This window comes from Nycticebus coucang, chromosome X, assembly GCF_027406575.1.
Source record: "Nycticebus coucang isolate mNycCou1 chromosome X, mNycCou1.pri, whole genome shotgun sequence".
Classification (NCBI taxonomy): Eukaryota; Metazoa; Chordata; class Mammalia; order Primates; family Lorisidae; genus Nycticebus; species Nycticebus coucang.
The window spans coordinates 85,511,042-85,518,700 of NC_069804.1; the positions used below are offsets into that span (position 1 = coordinate 85,511,042).

At 35.7% G+C, this 7,659-nt stretch overlaps 1 pseudogene; it reads left to right on the plus strand.

The window, feature by feature from the left end:
* Positions 1 to 4,157: 4,157 nt before the first annotated feature.
* On the plus strand, positions 4,158 to 4,517 carry LOC128576885 (60S ribosomal protein L37a-like; annotated as a pseudogene).
* The last annotated feature ends 3,142 nt before the right edge of the window (positions 4,518 to 7,659 follow it).

Here is a 7,659-nt window from a genome sequence, read left to right on the forward strand (position 1 = left end):
TAAGTATAAGATCATATCATTGGCAAAGTGTGATAGTTTGCCCCCTTTTCCCCCTGTTTGGATGCCCATAATATCTTTCCCTTGCCTAACTGCATTGGTTAGACCTTCCAGAACTATGTTGAATGGTAGTGGCAATAGTGGAAATCCTTGTCTGGTTCTAGTTCTAAGTGGAAAAGCTTTCAGTGTTACACTATTCAGTATGTTATTGACTGTGAGTTTGTCATAGATGGCTTTAATCAGCTTAAGAAATATGCTACCTTTGCTTATTTTCTTAAGTGTTCTTGTTAGAAAAGGATTCTGAATTTTATCAAATGATTTTTCTGTGTTATTGAGAGGTTCATTTAGTCCTTATTTTTGCTTGTATAGTCCTTATTTTTGCTCCTATTGATATAGTGCATTATATTTATAGTTTTGCATATGTTAAACCAGACTTGCATCCCTTGGAGAAAGCCTACTTGATTGTTATGTATAATTTCTTTAATGTGTAGCTATAATCTACACACTAGATTATAGTATAGCTATAATAGTAGTATACTATTATAATCGTAGTATAGCTACGATTTTGAGTATTTTTGCATGAATATTCATTAGTGAAATTGGTCTGTAGTTCTCCTTTTTAGTTGGGTCCTTTTGTGGTTTTGGTATCAGGGTGATTTTTGCTTTATAGAACATGGTAGGGAACGTTCCTTTCTTCTCAATGTTTTGGAATAGGTTCTGTAGTATAGGTACAAACTCTTCATTGAAGGTTTGATATAATTTTGGTGTAAATCCAGGGCTTTGTTTTCTTGGAAGCTTTTTATTATTATTATTTTTTTTTTTTTGCAGGTTTTGGCCCATGGCGGGGTTTGAACCCACCACCTCCGGGATATGGGGCCAGTGCCCCACTCCTCTGAGCCACAGGCACTGCCCACTTGGAAGCTTTTTAATTCCTTCTTTAATTTCATTGCTTGATATTGGTCAGTTCAAGGGATCTATTTCTTCTTGATTAATTCTAGGGAGATGGTGTGATTCTAGGTATTGGTCCACAATCTCCACATTGTCAGATTTGGGGGCACAGAAATTTTTGTAGTTTTCAGAAATAATCTCTTGTACGTCTTTTGTATCAGTTGTTATTTCCCTCATTTTGTTTCTGATTGATATTCTTAAAGGTTTTAGTCTTCTGTTTCTAGGTAATCTGGCCAAAGATTTATCAATTTTATTTATATTTTCAAAGAACCAACTTTATGTTTTATTAATGATTTTTTTTTTAATTTCATTTATTTCTGATTTAATTTTGGTTATTTCTTTTCTTCTGCCAGGTTGGGAATGGATTGTTCTTCCTTTTGTACTTATTTAAGATGATTCATCAGATTTTTGATGAGCTCTCTTTCTGTTTTTTGGATGTAGGCATATAATGTGATAAATTTCTCTTTAGGACTACTTTTGCAGTATATCATAGGTTTTGGTAGCTTGGGTCTTCATTGTTGTTATGCTCAAGGAAATTAATGATTTCCTTTTTATCTCTTCCTTGACCCAACTGTCATTCAACATAAGGTTGTTTCATTTCCATGCCTTCATGTGGGCATGAAAATTTTTGTTGAGTTGAGTTCTACCCTTATTGTGTTGTGGTCCGAGATAATACAGGGTATAATTTCAATTATTTTGTTTTTGTTGAGGCTTGAGTGGTGTCCTAGGATATAATCTATTTTGAAGAATGTTCCAAGGACTGATGTGAAGAGTGTATATTCTTTAACTTTGGGATGATTAGTTCTGTATATGTCTATTAACCACATTTGTTCTAGGGTCATGTTTACATCCCTTATATCTTTGTTAAGTTTCCATTTAGAGAATATGTCTAGTTCTATAAGAGAGGTGTTAAAGTCTGCTGCTATTATGGTGTTATATGATATCATATTATTCAGACCAATTAAGGTATGTTTCATAAATCTGGGAACATTTAAGTTGGGTGCATAAACATTTAGAATTGAAATGTCCTCTTATTGTATTTTTCTCTTGACTAGTATGATGTGTCCATCTTTGTCCTTTTTGACTTTAGTTGCTTTATATCCACTTGCATTTGAAAATAAGATTGTGATCCCTCCTTTCTTCTGATTTTCATTTGCCTGAAATATTGTTTTTTAATCCTTCACACTGAGTCTTCTTTTGCTCTTTGAGGCTAGGTGTTTCCTCGAGACAACATATGAATGGCTTCTGTTTTTTTATACAATCAGCCAGCCTATGCCTCTTCAGTGGGGAATTCAAGCCATTAACATTAGTTGAGATAATTGATAAGTGTGGTGGCATTCTATTCATCTTATTTTGTTAAAGACCCTTACTTAGTTTTATCTTTTTGTTAATGTGGAAACTAGGTTTTGTCATTTAGTTTCTGGATGTTTACTTTGATGGTGGTCTATTGTGATTGTCAGTGTGGAGGCCTATATACCTGGGTCTAAGTATTTCCTGTAGAGTTGCTCTTATTGTGGTAAATTTCCTCAGTGTTTGCAGATCAGTACAAGATGTGATTTCTCTATCAATTGTAAAGCTTAGATTAGCAAAATATAGAATTCTTGGCTGAAAAATATTTTGTTTAAGAAGGTTAAAAGTTGATGACCATTCTCTTCCACCTTGAAAAGTTTCAGTTGAGAAGTCTGCTGTCACCCTGATAAATCTGCCCCTGTAGGTCAATTGGTGCTTACTCCTGGCTGCTTTATAGAATTTTGTCTTAAGTCTTGATTCTGGACAGATTCATGACAATGTGTCTTGGAGAAACTCTATTTGAGTTGAAATGACCTGGGGTTCAATATCCCTCTAAAAAGATGGTGTTGGAATCTTTGGTGATATCGGAAAATGTTCATTTATGATATTCTCCAGCAGGGCTTCCATTCCTCTGGGTCATTCTTCATTCCTTCTGCGATACCTATAATTCATATGTTTGAATAGTTCATGAATTCCCATAATTTTCTGAGTGAACATTCTGCTTTCTCTCTCTTCTTTTCTGCCTCTTTCATTGCCTATGTTAGCGCAAGAGCTTTATCCTCTTGCTCTGAGGTTCTTTCATCTCCATTGTCTAATTCATTATTGATGACTTCTACTGCATCTTTAAGTTTCCTGATTGACTCCTTCTATTCCATAAACTCTGCTATATACTTCTTATATTCTTCATATCTTTCATCTGTTATTTGATTCTGTTTTTGGATTTCCATTCAGTTATTTTCCACTTTCTCAGCAATTTCCTTCATTGTTTTTATTATCTATATTTTAAATTCCCTTTCTGACATTTCTAACACTTCTTTATAGGTGGAATCCTCTGTGGTAGCTACTTCATGGTCCTTTGGGGGAGTTGCTGTGTTCTGGCTTTTCATGTTGCCAGAACTTTTCTATTGGCTCCTCCTCATGAATGTTTTCTTCTTGTCTGTTTTATTCCCCTACTTTTTCTTTTCACTTTCTCTTTCTCATCAAATTACCTTATCTCTTTCCCTATGTGTTGAGGTGTCCTTTCATACAGGACTAAAAGGAAGAGAAGAGTGAAAAGAAAGAAGGGAGAAAAGATAGAAAAAGAGAAAGGAGAAGTACAAAAGGAAAGATTGACAAAAAGAAGAGAACTAAGAGAGAGTCAGAAGTAATACTGCTATTCAGCAATGTTCTTTGACCCACAATGCCTGCCTTCTGGGGGTCTGGGATGGATGTGTCTCTTTAGTTCAGGAGCTCCTAACCAGACTGAGAAAAAACAAGACCCCACTTCTACCAAATAGAGAAAAATAAAAGAACTAGCAGTATGTTGCAATGGGGACTCACTGATAGCATACTTCCAAAGACCAACACTAGAAAGATCCCTTATACCAGTGGATCAAAGTCTCCTTGTGCCAGCCCAATGCTTTGGCACCCCAGCCCATGATGCAAAATTAAGCTCTGTACCACAAATGGAATCCATATTGACAAAGAATAAAATAGATGAGAGACAAATAAAACAACAATAATAAAAATATTTAATGAAAATTGTATATTAAATTATATAAGATTTTTATAAAGGTTATTAGTTGTTATTTGAGAAATTTATATGGGAAAGATAAGAAAAGTAGAAATATCTTTATAAAGAGAAAGAGAAAAGGAGAGAAATGGAAAGGAAAGAAAGAATAAAAGGGATTGTCTCTCTGGGGTTGGGCCTGGTTCATGGTGACATGGCTAAATGCACCAAGAAGGTTGGGATTGTTGGTAAATAAGAGATCTGCTATGGTGCCTCCCTCCAGAAAATGGTGAAGAAAATTGAAATCAGTCAGCATGTCAAGTACACTTGCTCCTTCTGTGGCAAAACCAAGATAAAGAGATGAACTGTGGGGATCTGGCACTGTGGTTCCTGCATGAGAACAATAGATGGTGGTACCTGGACCTATAACACCACTTCTGCTGTTACAGTAAAGTCTACCACAAGAAGATTGAAGGAATTGAAAGATCCTGAAGAAGGAATTGAAACCCTACATTTTCACACAGCACAAGCCACTAATAAATGGGTGAATTTATGTAAAAAAATAAATAAATAAAAGTGGTAGAAAAACCATAGCAAAAATGGTGCCCTAATAATTGAGAAAAGTAAAAATAGAAAAATAAATATCCAATATAACAAAAGAAACAAACAAATAAAAAAACTCAAAGGAGAAAATTGGAAAACAAAAAAAGAATAACAGGAGCAACAACTGTAGCAAAAATGAAGCCCTTACTATAGAAGAAAGAAACAAAAATTATAAATCAAAAAAAGAAATAAGAAAAATATGCAGGAAAAAGGGAAAAAGAAAAAAGATAATATATGTATATATATACACACATATATGTACATGATATATATATCCATAAATATAATAAATATTATAATATATAAAATATATTATATATATATAACCACCAGCCCCAGTGTATGTGGCTGGCACACTAACCACTGAGCTATGGGCACTGAGCCTGAATGCATGTTTCACTCAAGTCACTCAAGTCTCCTACTGCATTGCTACCAAGCCGAGCAGGCATGCCAGAACTGGCCTAACACTAGGACCCTGTGGGCTGTTCCTTCTAGGCAACTCTTACACAATGGCTGCACCCAGCCATAATCCAAACAATGAGAGCTCTTCTCTACCCAGTGAGGCTCAATTCTAGCCCCTGGGTGCTGTGCAAGATCACTTGCTCACACAAACTCTCCCAAGGTAACTCCAGCAACTCCTTGCTCAGGTCTAAGGAAAAAAAAAAAAAGGCTGCAGGGCACACTTTCTCTATCTGAAAACCACCACCAAACTGGCTGGCCTCTCCAGCATGCAAGCACTCACCTTCTGTGCTAGTTCTCCACTGCTCCCAGCCTCATCATGGCCTCCTGGAGTCTCCTGCTTCCTCCTTGTGTGCCTGGAGTTATGTTTCTGGGCAGGGCCTCCCCAGTCAAAAGTGGCTGAAAACCTTTCTCCTTGATCTCACCATGAGTGGCTGCAAAGGAGATGTCTCTAGTCCACGATCTTGCTCCACTCCTCCACCTATCTATATTTTTAAGTGGATCATATAACCCAAACATGTTCAAGGTTAATATTGACATACGAGGCTTCATTCATTTCTGTTGTCAACTGTTTCTCTAGGTTTTTTAAATTAGTTATTTGTTCATTTCTTTTTCTCTCTTTGTCTTTGTGGTTTGATGAACTTCAGTGATATTGCCATTTAATTACTTTCTCTTGCTTCTTTGTGTGATTGGTGTGTAAGTCCTCTGAATTGTGTTTTTTTGTGTTGGCATGATGGTGAATATTGACCTTTTGTTCCCTCCCCCTTTGAGCATGTCTTTTATGGATGGTCTAGGGGTGATGAATTCCCTGAATTTTAGTTTGTATATTTCTCTTTCATTTATAAAGCTCATTCTCAGATGATATAACATTCTTTGTTTATGAGAGAGGTGTGAGGAACTTGTGCTTCCCACAGCTGTGACCTCTGCTACTCTCATCAAGAGGGATGAGCCCTTCCTGACACAAACTCACTGTACATCCACCCCTCTTCTACCTGAGCATTCTTCCATATTAGGAGAGCACCCCACTCCTGACTATCACAGCCCACACCTGAATGCAGGGAGACTTGAGGACAGTTTGATAACTTAGTCTCTGTCTTGTCTTCCCTGGACTCAAGCATGCCATCCAGGAGCCTGAGAATTTGGGATTACCTGACCAAGTCTACCATCACTGGTCCCAGGTGTCCCAACTGACCTGAATTGCCAGAAATACCAAAGCAGGCAGCTACCCACATGAGTCAATAGACAGCTTATCTCCTCCTCTTTACACTGAGTGGCAGAATTCCTTCCAGAGGAGATCAGGTGAACTGCAAAGCTATCTGTTGTAAGCTGAGGGAAGAGGTTCCAGGTGATATGGAACCAGTATAACAATGCTGGAAATATGAAAAAAGGCTCTTTTTGACACTCTCTAGGATCATGCTAACTCTTCAACAATACAGACTCTATCAAAAAGGAGAATTTTGAAATGTCAGCTATGGAATTCAAAATATGGCTCAAAAGTGAGTTCAATAGGGTTGATGTGAAAGTTAGAAATCAATACAGGAAAAACAATGAAATAATTCAAGAAATGAATTAAAATTCACTGAAGAGATAATTTTTATAAAGGTATAACAGAGCTTTGGGAAATGAAAGAGTTATTTATGAAATTTCAAAATAAAATGGAAAGTTTTAACAACAGACTTTACCAAGCAAAATAAATTCAGAACTCAAGGACAAGACTTTTGAAATAACATAGACAAATATAGAAAAAATAATCAAGAGAAATGAACAAAATCTTCAATAAACATGGTATCATGTAAAATTCCCAAACAATAGTGGCATCCCGGAAGAAGAAGAAGAAAAAGAAAAAAGCATGGAAAATCTATTTGAAAGAATAATGGAGGAAAAATTCCCTGGTCTTGCTAGAGATTTAGACATTTAGATGCAAGCATCTCAATAAACTTGAAGATTCATTGTTATTAAGGCATCTCCAAAGCACATAGTCATTAATGTAGCCAAAGTCAAAATGAAGGTGAAAATCCTACAAGTTACCAGACAAAAGCTCTAATAGCTTCAAAAGAAAACCCATCAGGTTAAAAGAGGACTTCTCAGCAGAAGCCTTATAATCCAGAAGATACTGGGGCCCTATCTTCAGTCTTCTTAAAGAGAATAACTGTCAAAAATTTTAAATCCTGAAAAATTAATTTCATAAATGAAGGAGAAATAAAATCTTACCTAGACAAGTAAACACTAAGGAAATTTTTTTACCACCCGGACCTGCCCTACAAGAAATTCTCAAAAGTGCTATAAACACTGAGAAGAATAATCAATATGCACCAATGTAAAAATAGTCAAAAAGTAAAAATTCACAGATCTTATAAAACAGTAACACAAGAGAGACTACAAAGCATTTAGGTAACAATATGATGTTGTTTTCTCCACTTAAAAGAAATAGATAGACAGAATGGATAAAGAAACACAACCTAAAGATTTTCTGTCTTAAAAACACATTTAATATATGAAGAGTCACATACACTCAAGGTAGAGGGATAGAAAAAATATTTCATGCAGATGGAAACCAAAAATGTGCAGGAGTAGCTATTCTTATATGAGATACAGTAGACTTCAAATTAACAACAGTAAAAAAATAAAAATATGATCATTATGTAATGAGAAAA